This window comes from Penaeus chinensis, chromosome 13 (genome assembly GCF_019202785.1).
Source record: "Penaeus chinensis breed Huanghai No. 1 chromosome 13, ASM1920278v2, whole genome shotgun sequence".
Classification (NCBI taxonomy): Eukaryota; Metazoa; Arthropoda; class Malacostraca; order Decapoda; family Penaeidae; genus Penaeus; species Penaeus chinensis.
Genome location: NC_061831.1, coordinates 10,322,839 through 10,330,338, shown reverse-complemented (window position 1 = coordinate 10,330,338; position 7,500 = coordinate 10,322,839).

The following is a 7,500-nucleotide window of genomic DNA, read 5'->3' as shown; positions in this document are numbered from 1 at the left end:
TAAGGCATTTGTTTTCGAATACAACATTTCTTCCTTTTGAAAACAATGATTTCATAATTGTGCATATAATGATTTTGATTTTGGGCTTAGTAATAATCCTGGTCGAGATTTTATTTTAAGCCCATATGCATTTTATTATTTTTGCTTTAATTTTCAGATTAGATATATATATATATTCTTTTTTTCTTTTTCTCTTTTTTTTTTTTGAAACGATAATACGTGCATTTAGGGTCCAATACATGACGATTTTTTTTTCGAGAATCATTTATTTAACTTTTTAAATCTGGGCTCGAAATTCTTATACAGTTTTTCCTTTTTTCCGTGCATGGGATCTCTTGGGCTTTCATAATGGGACTAGAATTTTCTTCCAAAAAAGCAGCAAAATGATTTGCAAACAACGAGAGGGGAAAAATGGGGGGTGTAGGGGAAATAGAAGAAGAAAAAGTAGTAGAGAAAAAAAATGGTAGAGGGGGAAAAGAGGGGAGAACTGAAAGAGGGATAAAATGAAAGAATAAGAAAAATGTGAGGAACAACGAGAGGGGAAAAATGGGGGGTGTAGGGGAAATAGAAGAAGAAAAAGAATAAGAAAAATGTGAGGAACAACGAGAGGGGAAAAATGGGGGGTGTAGGGGAAATAGAAGAAGAAAAAGAATAAGAAAAATGTGAGGAACAACGAGAGGGGAAAAATGGGGGGTGTAGGGGAAATAGAAGAAGAAAAAGAATAAGAAAAATGTGAGGAACAACGAGAGGGGAAAAATGGGGGGTGTAGGGGAAATAGAAGAAGAAAAAGTAGTAGAGAAAAAAAATGGTAGATGGTGAAAAAGGGGAGAACTGAAAGAGGGATAAAATGAAAGAATAAGAAAAATGTGAGGAACAACGAGAGGGGAAAAATGGGGGGTGTAGGGGAAATAGAAGAAGAAAAAGTAGTAGAGAAAAAAAATGGTAGAGGGGGAAAAGAGGGGAGAACTGAAAGAGGGATAAAATGAAAGAATAAGAAAAATGTGAGGAACAACGAGAGGGGAAAAATGGGGGGTGTAGGGGAAATAGAAGAAGAAAAAGAATAAGAAAAATGTGAGGAACAACGAGAGGGGAAAAATGGGGGGTGTAGGGGAAATAGAAGAAGAAAAAGAATAAGAAAAATGTGAGGAACAACGAGAGGGGAAAAATGGGGGGTGTAGGGGAAATAGAAGAAGAAAAAGAATAAGAAAAATGTGAGGAACAACGAGAGGGGAAAAATGGGGGGTGTAGGGGAAATAGAAGAAGAAAAAGAATAAGAAAAATGTGAGGAACAACGAGAGGGGAAAAATGGGGGGTGTAGGGGAAATAGAAGAAGAAAAAGAATAAGAAAAATGTGAGGAACAACGAGAGGGGAAAAATGGGGGGTGTAGGGGAAATAGAAGAAGAAAAAGTAGTAGAGAAAAAAAATGGTAGAGGGGGAAAAGAGGGGAGAACTGAAAGAGGGATAAAATGAAAGAATAAGAAAAATGTGAGGAACAACGAGAGGGGAAAAATGGGGGGTGTAGGGGAAATAGAAGAAGAAAAAGTAGTAGAGAAAAAAAATGGTAGAGGGGGAAAAAAGGGGGAGCACTGAAAGAGGGATAAAATGAAAGAATAAGAAAAATGTGAGGAACAACGAGAGGGGAAAAATGGGGGGTGTAGGGGAAATAGAAGAAGAAAAAGAATAAGAAAAATGTGAGGAACAACGAGAGGGGAAAAATGGGGGGTGTAGGGGAAATAGAAGAAGAAAAAGAATAAGAAAAATGTGAGGAACAACGAGAGGGGAAAAATGGGGGGTGTAGGGGAAATAGAAGAAGAAAAAGAATAAGAAAAATGTGAGGAACAACGAGAGGGGAAAAATGGGGGGTGTAGGGGAAATAGAAGAAGAAAAAGAATAAGAAAAATGTGAGGAACAACGAGAGGGGAAAAATGGGGGGTGTAGGGGAAATAGAAGAAGAAAAAGAATAAGAAAAATGTGAGGAACAACGAGAGGGGAAAAATGGGGGGTGTAGGGGAAATAGAAGAAGAAAAAGAATAAGAAAAATGTGAGGAACAACGAGAGGGGAAAAATGGGGGGTGTAGGGGAAATAGAAGAAGAAAAGAATAAGAAAAATGTGAGGAACAACGAGAGGGGAAAAATGGGGGGTGTAGGGGAAATAGAAGAAGAAAAAGAATAAGAAAAATGTGAGGAACAACGAGAGGGGAAAAATGGGGGGTGTAGGGGAAATAGAAGAAGAAAAAGAATAAGAAAAATGTGAGGAACAACGAGAGGGGAAAAATGGGGGGTGTAGGGGAAATAGAAGAAGAAAAAGTAGTAGAGAAAAAAAATGGTAGAGGGGGAAAAGAGGGGAGAACTGAAAGAGGGATAAAATGAAAGAATAAGAAAAATGTGAGGAACAACGAGAGGGGAAAAATGGGGGGTGTAGGGGAAATAGAAGAAGAAAAAGAATAAGAAAAATGTGAGGAACAACGAGAGGGGAAAAATGGGGGGTGTAGGGGAAATAGAAGAAGAAAAAGAATAAGAAAAATGTGAGGAACAACGAGAGGGGAAAAATGGGGGGTGTAGGGGAAATAGAAGAAGAAAAAGAATAAGAAAAATGTGAGGAACAACGAGAGGGGAAAAATGGGGGGTGTAGGGGAAATAGAAGAAGAAAAAGAATAAGAAAAATGTGAGGAACAACGAGAGGGGAAAAATGGGGGGTGTAGGGGAAATAGAAGAAGAAAAAGTAGTAGAGAAAAAAAATGGTAGAGGGGGAAAAAGGGGGAGAACTGAAAGAGGGATAAAATGAAAGAATAAGAAAAATGTGAGGAACAACGAGAGGGGAAAAATGGGGGGTGTAGGTGAAATAGAAGAAGAAAAAGAATAAGAAAAATGTGAGGAACAACGAGAGGGGAAAAATGGGGGGTGTAGGGGAAATAGAAGAAGAAAAAGTAGTAGAGAAAAAAAATGGTAGAGGGGGAAAAAGGGGGAGAACTGAAAGAGGGATAAAATGAAAGAATAAGAAAAGCGGAGAGAGAGAGAGAAAAAATAAGAATAAAAAAATGACTTACCTTTGTTTTCACTTACAATTAGTGGTCGTGGTGCGTGGGGGGCGGGAGGCGGTGGGAGGGGGTTGAGGGGGGGAGGGGGTGAGGGCGAATTGGCCAGCTCAGTCCGGACACTGTAATTGTGCGGAAGGTCGTGAATGTTTTGATTATATCCGGACAGTATGATGTAACGGGATTCTCTCTCTTCGCCTCAAGCTTCCCTCTGTTTCTCTAGTTCTTCTTTCGGTCTTTGTGTCTCTGATAATTCGCTAATTTCCTGATTTAGATTTGATTTTGCAAAGTGTTTGTTTGTTTAGAATTATTTATAACTATTTGCGTTTATCTATCAAGAGAGTCAACAAGCGAGGAAAATCAAGCAACAGCCAATGCACTCTCACTGCTTTCGGGAACGCAAAGCAACGCCTCTCGCCGCAACGAGGAGACCGCGGGTTCTCGTGCTCGCGCAGGGACGAGCGGCGGCGGCGACGGGGGAGAAAACACCTGCTGGGCTCGCGCGTGGGTTCCTTGACCGCCTCGGAGTCCCGCAAGGTGACTGTGGAGCCCTCGCGGATTCCTCTCAGGATGCGCGCGCACTCACTCGTTATCACGCTTCCCTCCTGCCGGTTTCCCTCCCTCACCCTGCGACGGCTGGGGACTGACTGACGGAGGTGAGTTTGAGGCACACGATGACTACCGCAAATGGGGGGAGAGGGGGGAGAGGGAGGGGGGGGAAGGGGACCCCGGTGGGCGTGGAGACTTCAACGCGTTATCTAAGGCTGGGGCAATGCCGACTGTGGTGGCGAAAGTAACTGTGATCTTTAGATTTTATAAGTAAGAGAATGGGAGAAAATGGAAGCTACAGCCGAATGAAACTTGTAACGTAAAGGTTATGGCAAACGTTCACAGGTCTGGAACTTTTGACAACGTCAACGAGTTAATGAATATTGAAAAAGTTACAAAAGATATGCGCAACGCCGTTCATTGTCATTATATATATATATATATATATATATATATATCCCATATTTTATCTATCAAATCTTTTATCTGTATCGAAGATACGTGACTTTGCTTCAATATCATTAATTTTAAAAGGGTTATGTTCTTAAAATTATATTCTCATCCCATCATTCGGCCTAATTTTGATTAAAAGAGAAGAGAGAGAGAGAGAGAGAGAGAGAGAGAGAGAGAGAGAGAGAGAGAGAGAGAGAGAGAGAGAGAGAGAGAGAGAGAAAGAGAGAGAGGAAGGTGGCACCAACTTCATTTAATCGATGCGACGTATCTTGAAGAAAATAGAAAAGGAAAGAAAAATTGTAAACAAAAAAAGTGCTTCACCCCTCAAGAACCCAAAATATTTCCCTCATATAATAATGTCAAAGAAAAATAAGAAGACACAAAAAGAAGACGAAGAAGAAGAAGAAACGTAGCGGTTTAGATCAGCATGACATTTCAAAATCATTTACCTCCTTACACAAAATCCTATTACGTACGTAGCCCCCTCCCGCAAAGCCCGCCAAAACACATCCCGTTCTTCGAAATTTTCACACGAATGGAGAACGGAAAACAGGATTGGAATGCGTCATCAATATTCACACCTCGCGAGACACTTGGCAATGGCACAGTGCGGTGACTCTGCGTATTATGAAGATTGCAGGAAGTTCTGTAACTGTACTTTTTTGGAGTACGACGCAAAGATGAATGACGGCACAGCACATCTTGTCACGCTTTTGGCGGGAAAATTGTGATAACCGTTGCTCTTCTAAATTTCAATATTCCTGTGCACGATTTTCAATTTTGCTACGGTGAAGGAGAACCGAATAGCTGCACGTTCGCGGAAGTATAATTGCGTGTGTAACGCATTTGTACATTTTAAATTTATGTTTAGAGAGATATACACACACACACACACACACGCAAAAATATTGTGTTCATGCATGCGCGCAAGGAAATATAACTTAATCATTCAAAATAATTCACACAAACCGATCGTCTGACGCATTCTTGAAAACATAATTCCAATTCACATTCCTCGTAAAGACAACAAAATAACTGTCTGCGAATCATTAATCATTCATTAGTTTTTTTTTCTCTCTCTCGTATACGTCTCAATGATCCGTGATAAAGAAAACACAGGTTCACGTAGGCCATAGATTTTGTGGGGAGTGAATAATTCCATCCATAATTTAGGCCGTAACGGAGCACGGGCCAGTGTGTTCTATTTCTTCATGTTTGAATAACCGACCTCAGTTCTTCAAATTGTATGTATTAAGCCTTTTTATTCACTTGTTAGTCCGTGCGTTCGTTTTATTTACACTGCAAACAGGTCACGTTTGGGTTGTGTAATAAAGTTCTTTGTCGACACCTGGCAGGAGAAAACGCGAAAAAATAAGAGAGAAAAAAAAAGTAGGAAAAGTATTGAAAATGAAACGCTAGTTTGTCGGTGATCGTATTATGGACTGTTGCCGGAGGGGAAAATTACTTCATTTTGGAGGTTCTGATGTTCTTCCTGCCTTGTCTGTTTGTATTTGTTTGTTTGCCTGTCAGTCTGACTCTACGTCTGTTTGTTTGTTTGTAGGTCCGTTTGTTATTTATCTCTCTCTCTCTCCCTCTCTCTCTTTTACTCTCTCTCTCTCTCTCTCTCTCTCTCTCTCTCTCTCTCTCTCTCTCTCTCTCTCTCTCTCTCTCTCTCTCTCCTTCTCTCTCCTTCTCACTCACTCACTCACTCTCTCTCTCTCTCTCTCTCTCTCTCTCTCTCTCTCTCTCTCTCTCTCTCTCTCTCTCTCTCTCTCCCTCCCTCCCTCCCTCCCCCACCCCCCCACCCTCCTCCTCTCTCTCTCTCTCTCTCTCTCTCTCTCTCTCTCTCTCTCTCTCTCTCTTTCTCTCCCTCTCTCTCTCTCTCACTCTCTCTCTCTCTCACTCACTCACTCCCTCACTCCCTCACTCCCTCCCTCACTCACTCACTCACTCACTCACTACTCACTCACTCACTCACTCACTCACTCACTCACTCGCCCCTCCCCCTCTCTCTCTCACTCACTCACTCGCCCCCCCCCCCCTCTCTCTCTCTCTCTCTCTCTCTCTCTCTCTCTCTCTCTTTCTCTCTCTCTCTCCCTCTCCTCTCTCTCTCTCTCTCTCTCTCTCTCTCTCTCTCTCTCTCTCTCTCTCTCTCTCTCTCTATCTATCTATCAATCTCTCTCTCTCTCTCTCTCTTCACGCCTATCTGCCCTGGTATATCTGTCTGTCTCCATCCCTCTCTCCCTCTGTTAATACCTCTCCCTCTCCTTATTCCCCTTCCCTCTCTCTCCCTCTGTTAATACCTCTCCCTCTCCTTATTCCCCTTCCCTCTCTCTCCCTCTTCATCTTCTTTCCATCCCCTTTTTCCCCAGCTAGCCAAGGACAACGTAAACATGACACATAATCACAGGAAGGAAACTGTATCAACACAATTCAAAAAAAAAAAGAAAGAAAAAAAAAGGGAAACGGGGAGAATAGAATGTAGAGTAAATGAGGCAGAAGAAGGAAGGGAATAAAAGACATTTCGACATCCCTGAAAAATCCTACAGAATGGGGGGGTAGGGGGGGGGGGGCTCCTCGATCAAGAAGATGGCCGGGAAGTGGAAGCATTAAAATCAAAAGAAATAAGGATAATAATGATACGAAGAAAGGAGTTGTAGAAAGGAACGGAAGTATTTCTTATGCAAAATGCGCGGTATCTTAGAGGAGTGGATAATTAGGCGCCACAAAGACACGGTCACATGTAGACACACATGCAAGCGCACATACACACAGACACATGCCATATATAGCCCACACGCACAAACGCAAACACAAACGCACATACGAATGCCCTGCGCGTGCGTATCCTTCACTAACAACTGTACCGTAGTATAAAGATTTTGTTCTTTTAAATCATAATGGCATTTGATCTTATCAGAAATTATTTTCAAGATCTAAATATACCTTCTACATCTGACTAAAGAGGCACTGTTATACATACACACTTTACATGTTAGTAGAAATCGCTTCGTAACATACCTTTTTTATATTCGCCGAAATGATAAGATTATTATTATATTACGTACTTATAGTTTCGCGTTTTTGTATGTTTATCTACAGTTTTCTTGGTTCACCGCAGGATCATGTGAAAAGTTACTGACAAATCGTGATGAAAATGTATGCTGTGGTTGCCCTATGTCTTTGGGACCGCGTTAGTTTATTTGTTAACTTTGTTTATTTACATATCTTATGTTACTCTATCTATTTATTCATTCATTATTTTTATCAGTGTGATTGATGCCATAAAATCTTATCTAATGTATCATTAAGATTTATATTTATTATTATGATTTCTTTTTGTTTCGTACTATTTCTCTTTTTCTTTTCTTTTCTTTCTATTCATCTTTATTTTTATTTTTATTTTTTTGCCAATGACGTACCTGAGAGTTAAGGGTAACGTGTCCGGATGATACCGTTGTA